This window comes from Mustela lutreola, chromosome 6 (genome assembly GCF_030435805.1).
Source record: "Mustela lutreola isolate mMusLut2 chromosome 6, mMusLut2.pri, whole genome shotgun sequence".
NCBI lineage: Eukaryota > Metazoa > Chordata > Mammalia > Carnivora > Mustelidae > Mustela > Mustela lutreola.
In genome coordinates, this window is record NC_081295.1 from 63,292,120 (window position 1) to 63,301,735 (window position 9,616).

General features: G+C 42.6%; 1 protein-coding gene across 9 annotated transcripts in view; it reads right to left on the reverse strand.

Annotated features, from left to right (window-relative positions):
* The window catches only part of ECT2L (epithelial cell transforming 2 like), a 73,897-nt gene extending 65,244 nt beyond the window's left edge, over nt 1-8,653 (reverse strand). For all 9 annotated transcript variants that reach the window (XR_009354612.1, XR_009354611.1, XR_009354614.1 and 6 more), the window contains exon 1: nt 8,517-8,653. The gene's annotated coding sequence lies outside the window, so the exon portion shown is untranslated. The remainder of the gene's footprint in view (nt 1-8,516) is intronic.
* Nucleotides 8,654-9,616: the final 963 nt, after the last annotated feature.

Sequence of the window (9,616 nt, forward strand, 5' to 3'; positions counted from 1 at the left end):
CTGTCAGGGCTGGTGTCTAATGAGACCGCTCTGCCTGGTTTGCATATAGCACCTTCTCTCTGTGTTCTTACAAGGCCTTTCTTCTGTGCACACCAGGTGGGATGGGTGGGGAGTAGAGAGAGAGAGAGCGCTTTGGTGTCTCTTCCTCTCCTAATAAAAACATCAGTCCTATCAGATTAAGGTTCCACCCTTATAACCTCATTTAACTTTCATGACTTCTTTATACACTCTGTCTCCAAATAGAGTTACAGTGGAGGTTAGGGCTTTAACATGAAATTGGGGGGAAGGGGCACAATTGAGGCCATAACAGGTACTTGTGCTTCAGAGTTTCTCACAAGGCTGCACTCAAGGCGTTGGCTAGATCTCCAGGCTCATTTGAAGGGTCTGAAGCTCTTTCAAATGGTTGTTAACAAGATTCAGTTGTTCATTGTTTTGATCAAAGGATGTTGAGAAAGTGAAGATGTGTTACTTCTGGGTCTAGGCCTTAAGAAGATTTGCAGTTTGTCTTTTTGTAGGCTTGGGATCTAGCAGCCGTGTAAATAAGAATGGGTTACATTACAGAATAATGAGAGACCCTATGGAGAAACAGAGGTCGAGGCAGCCCAAAGCTGTTTCAGCCACCTCAGCCCAAGCACCAGATGTGTGAATGAAGCCATCTTGGGTCTTCTCTTTCAACCGCGTTTCCAAGTGAATACAACCATATGAATGACCCCAGGCCATAATAGGCAGCAGAAACAATGCCTAGGTGAGGCCAGCAAACCCACAGAATCATGAAAAATAATGATTTCTGCTTCAGGCTACCTGGTATTTGTTATCCAGCACAGACTGACAGAGCCATGTGCTGGTGGACATCCAGAAGAGTCTCAGACAGCTGGTGAGTGTACACACTGGTGTAAGTCCTTTGAAAAATGATTTGGCATTAAGGCCTAAAGTTGAACATGTGCATACGCTAGACTCAACAGAAAAACATGAACATGTGGACCAAATATATCCACAAGCATATTCACAGCTCCGTTGGATAGCTCTAAACTGGAAACAATGGAATCATTCACCAGCAGTCAAATGGGTAAATATATTGTCATATATCCATGTGCTGGAATGCAGGATATCAACGAACAATCTGCCACGACACAAAACAATGTGTGTGAATCACACACAGAAGACATTAAACAAAGAAGCTGGAAGTAACAGGCTACATTATGTATAGTTTAGTTTATACAAAGTTCTACACTACAGTGTTAGAAGTCAAGATGGTGGTTCCCTTTGAGGAGGAAAGAGAGGGTATGACTGGCAAGGACATGAGATGTGACTCTGGGATACAGGTCCTAATCCAGCAGTAGGAACCCAGAGGAGTTCACTTTAAAATTCATTGAGTTCTACACTTAGGATTTGCATATTTTGCTACAATCTTCCTAGCAATGTTTTTAAAAAGATATCACTTATTGGGACACTGGGTGGCCCAGTCAACTGAGCATCCAACTTGTGGTTTTGACTCAGGTCATGATCTCAGGGCTGTGAGACGGAGCCTTGTGTCAGCTCTGTGTTGGGCATGGAGCCTGCTCAAGATTCTCTCTGTCTCTCTCTGCCCCTTCCCCCACACTCATTCTTGCTCTCTCTCTCTCAAAAGAACAAAAGATATCAGTTATAAAACACCAGAAGCTATTAAGTATCTGAAAAAAAATCAAAGTACAGGGGCACCTGCATGGCTCAGTTGGTTAAGCATCTGACTCTTGAATTCTGCTGAGGTCATGATCTCAGGGTTGTGAGATTGAGCCCTGCATTGGGCTCTGTGCTCAGCAGGGAGTCTGCTTGTGCCCTTCCCTCTTCTCTCTCTTTCTCTCAAATAAATAATAAATAAAATCTTTAAAAAAGTAAATTAAAAAAAGTACAAATTTTATGAATAAAATTATAAAATTTGGGGGTGCCTGGGCAGCTCAGCTGGCTAAACCCAACTCTGATCTCAGCTCAGCCAAATATATTAGTCATCTCAGGGTCATGAATTCAAGAACCAAGCCCTATTTAAAAAAAAAAAAAAAGTTAGAAAAGAAAATTATAAAATTTTATGGAAGAACATTTCCAAAGAACCTAAATAAATAGCGCTATATGCTTTTTTCATGAATTAGAGAATTCAGAAGAATGAAGAGATTAATTTCCTCAAACAGATTCACTAACTCAGTGCAATCTCAATTTTAAAAATCCTCAGAGATATTGTGGTATGTGGGTATAACTTGAAAAGCTGATTCTAAGATATTTATGGAAGTTTAAAGGGCCAAAAATAGTCAAGTCAGCCCAGAAGAACCAGAGAAGGCGATGCGTTTCTAGATATAAAAACTCACTATAAAGTCAGAGCAATAACATGACGTGACATTAGTATGGAGACAAATATCTAAGGCAGGGGGACAGAAGAGAAAGTCCAAGAGAGAATCCTGTATACATGGTACTTGTTAGAGGATAAGTCAAAGAAAAGATGGATTTTTCCATTTATAGAAAACAGAGCATCTGTTTAACAAAAAAAGAAATTGGACGCACCCCCTTCCCCACACTGTACATACAGACACACACACATCAACTATCTGAAGGCTTTTTTTTTAATGTATAAAATAAATTACACATGGTTTGTGAATCCCTAGAAGACAAAATTAACAACAATGTATGATATCAGAGAGACAGATTTTGGAACAACCTAAGTGGGAAAACAATCACTTCAGCAGCATTAGCTGTCTCTGGAGGTTATGTCCATTACTGGAGATACTAAAACACAAACCGGATGACCACTTGTCTAGTGAGGGTTCCAGCATCAGAAAGGTCTAAGCTCCTGGGAGTTCCATGGTGTAATGGTGAGCACTCTGGACTCTGAATCCCGAAAGGTCTAAGCATCTAAGCAACCCTCTGTTACTATATATTCCAAGAAGAGAGGAACAATGGGGCCCAGAGTAGCTGAAGAAACTTTATGGGAGAGCCAGAAGATTTTGAGAAAAAGACAAACATTGGCAGGTCCTCTGTTCTTACCACACTGGAGAGAGACGGAAGAGTGTTTTAAAAACAAATATCTTGGAAAGGCATGTACCAGATTGGGAACTATTTTATTGTATTTTATGTTTAAGATTCTATTTATTTGAGAGAGAGAGGGGAAGAGAGAGAGAGAGCAGGGGGAGGGGCAGACAGAGGAGGAGAGAAAGAATCTCAAGGGGACTCCCCGCTAAGGGCGCAGCCTGACTTGGGGCTTGATCCCACAATGCTGAGATCATGACCTGAGCCGAAATCCAGAGTCGGATGCTTAACAGACCCAGGCACCCAGGCGCCCTGGAATAATTGTGGAAATACTATAATGACGACACTGAATTTGGATCCCTGTTCTGACTCTCCTTTCCCCCAAGTGAAGCTTTACAAGTAATTTAGCATCTGAGCCTCAGTTTCCTCATGTGGAAAGCAAAGCAATGCAATGCTGTGCCTTAGCAAACTACAGTGTAATAATGTGTTGTTCATAGGAAAACCTCATGGTAATGTGGGAAATTAAATACCTCCTTCTGAATCAACATGAAATCAAAACAAATCCTTCGTTTCCTAAGATGCCCAGCTGTTGTTATGTGAAATCCCTCCAAGAGCCAACATAAGGAGTTTTGATTTAGCAAGTTCTTGAGATTGTTATTATCCTCTGTGTTAAGGGATCAGTGAGTTACGTAACAAGCAGAACATTGCAGAAAGAATAGTCACCATCTCTGTTGGTGGGTGTAAATATCTGAGTATGGTACATCATATATAGATAGAGATGCAAATATAAAGATAGAGATACAAATACAGAGATGGGGATTGGGATATAAATTTCCATGGGATTATTTATATTCTTCTAAGATGTCAGTTTTGTGGATTAGTTATCCAACCCAGGGAGAAATGGCATGTTGGCAATTATTACTTCTTTATTTTTTTTTTTGAAGATTTTATTTTTTTTCAAGATTTTATTTATTTATTTGACAGAGAGAGATCCCAGGCAGGCAGAGAGGCAGGCAGAGAGAGAGAGAGAGAGGGAAGCAGGCTCCCCACTGAGCAGAGAGCCCGATGCGGGGCTCATCCCAGGACCCTGAGATCATGACCTGAGCCAAAGGCAGAGGCTTTAACCCACTGAACCACCCCAGCACCCCTCATTACTTCTTTAAATTGGATGATTTCTTTTCATATTCCAGCATTTTGTATTTCTCCAAATAGTCGCTCTGTAAGATATTAATAGGCACTCCCCAGAAAAACGGAATCTGTGGTTAAATATGCTTGGGAAATGATTGATTGAACATAATTAAACAAGTTTTTTTTTTTTTTTTGGTAAGATGTTTTGGACACCTTAATATATTGATACTTGTGAATCTCCAAGAGGAGGAAACGATATACAGCATTCCCCTTGTTCATTCTTTTTTTAATTTCTAAAGCTTCTCTTTATTATATGACAGAGAGAGACACGAGAGAGGGAACACAGCAGGAGGACTGGGAGAGGGAGAAGCAGGTTTCCTGCTGAGCAGTGAGCTCAATATGGGGCTTGATCCCAGGACTCTGGGATCATGACCTGAGCCAGAGGCAGACCCTTAACGACTAAGCCACCCAGGCGTGCCTCCCTTGTTTGTTCTTATAGGAGCCTATCATGATGTGTATCGGCTTTGTGATATGGTGATCATGGTGGTTACCTCGTGCTGTGTAACACAGAAGCCTAAAACTTAGGGGCTTAAAATAAGGAACATTTATTATTTCACAGTTTCTGTGTCAGGAGTCAAGGCATGGGTTAACTGGGTCCTTTGCCACACAGTCTTACAACCAAATTTCAGATGGGGCTATAGTCATCCAAAAGCTGGACAGGGGAATGATCCACTTCAAGGCTCATGTCAGTGGACGTTGGCACAATTCAGTTCCCACAAACTACAGGACAGAGTCTCAGTTCCTTGCTGTTAGCTGGAGGATTCCCCTCCATGTGAGCTTCATTTGCTTATTAGCTTACAAAATGGCAGCTGGTTTCCATCCAGGTGAAAAAGTGAAAGGGCAAGACAGAGCAGGCAAGATGGAAGTTGGAGTCTTTGTGTAACATAAGCACAGAAGCATCACATTTTGATTAATCAGAACACAAGTAAGCAAATGTGGTTAGCAGCCCATATTCAGCCTGTCAACCACATTTGTAAATAGTTTTATTGGAATACAGCTAGTCAAAATGTTTTACATATCGCCTATGGTTACTTTTATACTGTAACAGGAAGAACTGAGTAATTAGGGAGAGACTGTAGAGGTCACAAGACAAAAATATTTACTACCTGACCCTTTACAGAAAAAGTTGGGCAACCCCTGCACTAGAAACAAGTCTAGCCCACACCGGAGGGGAGAGGATTCATGAGGGCATGGATATCAGGAAGCTGGGGTCATTGGGAGCCATTTTAGAACCTGCCTACCACAAAATGCCTGCACTGATTTGGCATTTGGAAAGTATTTGTTGAATGAGTAAGTGAGTAATTGTTTACATCCCCGAATTTTCAAATTCAAGGGCTGAAAAGCAAGTTACAAGCTAAAACAAAAAGCCAAATTCCTTCACAAATTATTAGGACTTGACACCTGTGTCACAACTGTGACAATTATCAACTTGTGTAGACCTTATTAGTAATCTCCATCAAGATGTTAAATGAGGTAGGTGATAAAATAACCTTAGGACTGAATTAATATGTACATCTGACAGATGATTCTTTAACAACATCAGCAAACTGGAAGAAAGGGAAGGTTTTAAGGTGTTCATTTGGAATGTGAATTCTGGGGCAAAAATATTTCCTGTGAATTATGTTTACAATATGGCAGTCCCTGATATCTTCTATCACCAAGAGCGACTCAAAACCTCAGTGTACGAAACCTAATTCTCATCCATTCTTCATCTTTTCTCTGTACCCTTTCTCCAAGAGCCAAAAGACTGTACCATGAAGTTCTTCCCTGATCGTTTAGGATTTCTCTTGTTCTTACACAAAGTAGCGAGTCACGCCTAGAAAAGTAAAGGTCCAGCCACTCCCCTGCTTAGAGCCCAGGAATCCACTGAATGGAGGCCCTAGCATGGGTGACACCAACTGGATACCCTTTCTTACCTGACCCTGGAAAACAAGGGCTCTAAATGTTTCCAAAGTGTGTCGCAAGAAGGAAATGAAATTGGAGACCCCGATCTGTGGTTCTTCTCATTTAGAACTAGATCTAACATACATGCTGTTACAAAATCAAAGTGGGGAGGGAGCCGTGTGAGAAAAGCTATGGTTATTTTAATGTTTGTCTGAGTGGCCACTCTGACTTGCACTGTGCTCATAAATCTCTCCCCCATACTCCAGCTCCTTCACTTCTCCCATTCACCCTGGCAGTTAGATGACAGAGGAGAAAGACAAGCATCCAACGTCAGACAGGGAATAATTGGTTGTTAAGTTTAAAAATTATACTGGATTTTCCCTAAAGAGCGAGTGTAACTTATGGGTTCATTTGGAAATAAAATTTCTTTTACATGGATGACCATACAACTGGCTATTGATGAGGAAATCAGTAACTGACACTCATAGTTCTTTGCTTAGCCAAAAAAAAAGGGAGGGAGGGGCGCAAGGTGGGGAAGAGCTTGTTGTGTGACAACCAAAGCCAGATTAAGGGTTAGGATGGCTGGGCAATTGGCAGGCCCATCCAGAGAGCTAAATTGTCACTGGGGTAAAGCAGAATCTTACTGCCATTAACTGTTTCCTTCAGCGATTTCTTACACAGCAGGAGAAATGTAAATTCGCCTAGTCCTGCTCCATGGCAGGACTCAAGTGCTCAAGTGATTTAAAGGGAAAATTTAGAAACAAAACATTGTTCCCTGCACCAGAGGTACCTACATTTGAGTTCTCTTATGATCCACACATGCAAGTTGTACCATGATTCATTTATTCTCTACAATTTAATCCCTTGAGCATGTTCTATATTTTCAATATTTCAGAGGCTATGCAAAGTCACCTAAACTTTCCAAATATGTACCTGACATTCCTTCCCTGAGAAACTTTTAGATTCTATGCACTGGAAAAAAAATTCTATAGAAAGTCTTCCTCTTGCATCATGAAGAAGGAATAAACTACTCAGCGTGGGGCAGAAACCCCAATTTAACCCCTGAAATATGCCTCTCAAGAGTTTTCTGGGAGGAACCTGGGGGGTTCAGTTGGTGAAGTGACTAACTCTTGATTTCCACTGGGGTCATGATCTCCGCTGAGTCCTGAGATAAAGCGCTGAGGCTAGAATCTGCTTGAGATTCTCCCTCTCCCTTTGCGTCACTCCCCCACGCCTGCTCAAGCATGTGTTCTCTCTCTTTCTCTCAAATAAACAAATCAATAAAATCTTTATAAAAAGTTTCTGGTTCTAAAGATTGCAAAAAAGAACCAGATGCCACGTTTGTGAACCCAGACTGGACACAATCAAATGCTGGATTGGCTCACTGATAAATAAGTTTAAAATTATAAAATTAGGGGCGCTTGAGTGGTTCAGTCCTTAAGCATCTGCCTTGGGCTCGAGTCCTGGTCCTAGGGTGCTGGGATCAAGCCTTGTATCAGGCTCCTTGCTCTGCAGGAAGCCTTCTTCTCCCTCTCCCACTCGCCTTGCTTTTGTTGCTTCTCTGGCTGTCTCTCTGTCAAATAAATAAAAATATAATCTTTTTAAAAAATAAGTAAAACTATAAAATTAGAGCTGCAACAAGCAGCAGCCATACTATTTAAACTCGTTCAGGAGAAATGAACAGTTCTGGCTGTTCTCAAACTTTCAAGTCTCTAATCCCTACTTTCTCCTGAAATAAGTTTTAGAGCATGATTTTTGAGGTTCCCAAGGTACACAACTGTCAAGACAGCCCCGAAAACAGTGGCCTGGGTTGTGCTGAACTTGAATAGGGATGATGTCAGGTTATTCTGTTCTGATACTTAGGCAAGAATGATTAGTAAGCGCAGCATGAATATTTTTCAAAAAGAAAAAAATATATAAGTATCATGTCTTTAATTATTTGTCCTGTTCATCAAATCTTAGCATATTAATTCCTAGAGCTATGCAGTTCTAACCAGGCACCGTATTCACACAGAGTCTGTATTTCCCTTCTACGCCCACCCCACCACCCGACTCCCCACGCAGCCGGGACTCCAGGGTAGGAGAGTGAGAACTTGAGAACTGGCAGAAAGAGAGGAGTTGGTGTGAGCCAGTCCGGGGTGGAAAGAAGATCAGTGCTTTCCAAAGTGTTCCATAACTTGACTCCATTTCTATCCCAGATGAATGCTCTGGAGGAGGTTCAGTTCCCTTGCCACCGCCCAACTCAAATCTACTCAGATTTTTGTTTCTCCCCAGAGCCACTGCAGGGTTTTTTTGGATAATTGTGGGGCTGCGGATATTCTCAAGGTCATGGCGGGGAGGGGGGGCAGTGTCCTCCTCAGGGTCTCCTTAGGGTCTCCCAGGCGTGGCGAGGGGAAGCCCGTGCCCATGGGGTTCCAAGCAGAAGATGCGCGGCCCAGAAGCAAGGGCTTTACCTCCCGGAGGTGGCCGAGGGACGGACCCGGAGCGACTGCCTCCTCTTTCCACCGCGGAGTGAAAAGCAGGAGCTCTAGCTGGCGGCCGCAACGGGGCGCCGTCTCCATGGAGACCGACAACACCCCGCCCCGCGCACCAGGCTGCGCTTGCCTGCGCCTGCGCGCGGGGACAGCTGGACAGTGTGTGCCTTCCCCGCCTGCGGCGCGGGGAGCCCTGCCGGGTTCCCTCCCCGTCCTTCGGGGAGCCTAGGGTGGGACCCCTGAAGGCTTGGAGCAGAGGGGCAGACGCCGGGTAGCGGGACCCCAACCAAGAGGAGATGCGACGCTGAAGCCAGCAATATTAAGGCCCTGGGATGGGAAAGTTGGGGGATTTATCTTTGGCAAATCCTCAGACTATTTTAATACTTATTATCAATTTTAGCGTTACACAGGAGGCACCAAAATCAAAGCAAACAAGCTTAAGGGATCTGGAAGCAGCACAGAATATGATAAATGCTGCTTGCCCTGGTAGTATTTTTTTAAGTCATTGGTAATTAAAATTTGTCTACAGGGAATACACAACATCTATATAATATATAATTTTGTTCTAATACAGTTTTGTTCTAACCCAGGCACCTCTTTTTTTTTTTTTTTTCCCTGCTTCCTTTAATATGTTTTCGTATGAAAGGGTACAAATTAGATAAGCTAAAATGTTATTACCTGAGGCCCCCATGGGGCTCCTTGACACAAAGGACAAATAAACCAAATGAATAAACAAGGTCAATTTGATGCTCTGTCGCTAATCCACAGGAAACAGCTTTTGCTTTACTCTGTCTCAGGACCCATCCAAGAAAAACACGTCACATGGCAAAATTTCCTTTTGCTCTGTCGGGTCCAGAAATGCTATTTCCCCACCCTGGAATCCCTGTTTTTGCAATCCACGTGAAAAGTTTAGAAGATTGTCTTTAACGTTCTGCTAATTTGCTCATTTTTAAAAGGGGTATCAAAAAGACCCACTAGATAAGTCGGTCAAAATTCTTTGAACTCAGAATGCCAAAAATTACTAAAATCAAGATTTGTATCATTCAATGACTTTCACTCTCCCACCCCCCGAATAGGTG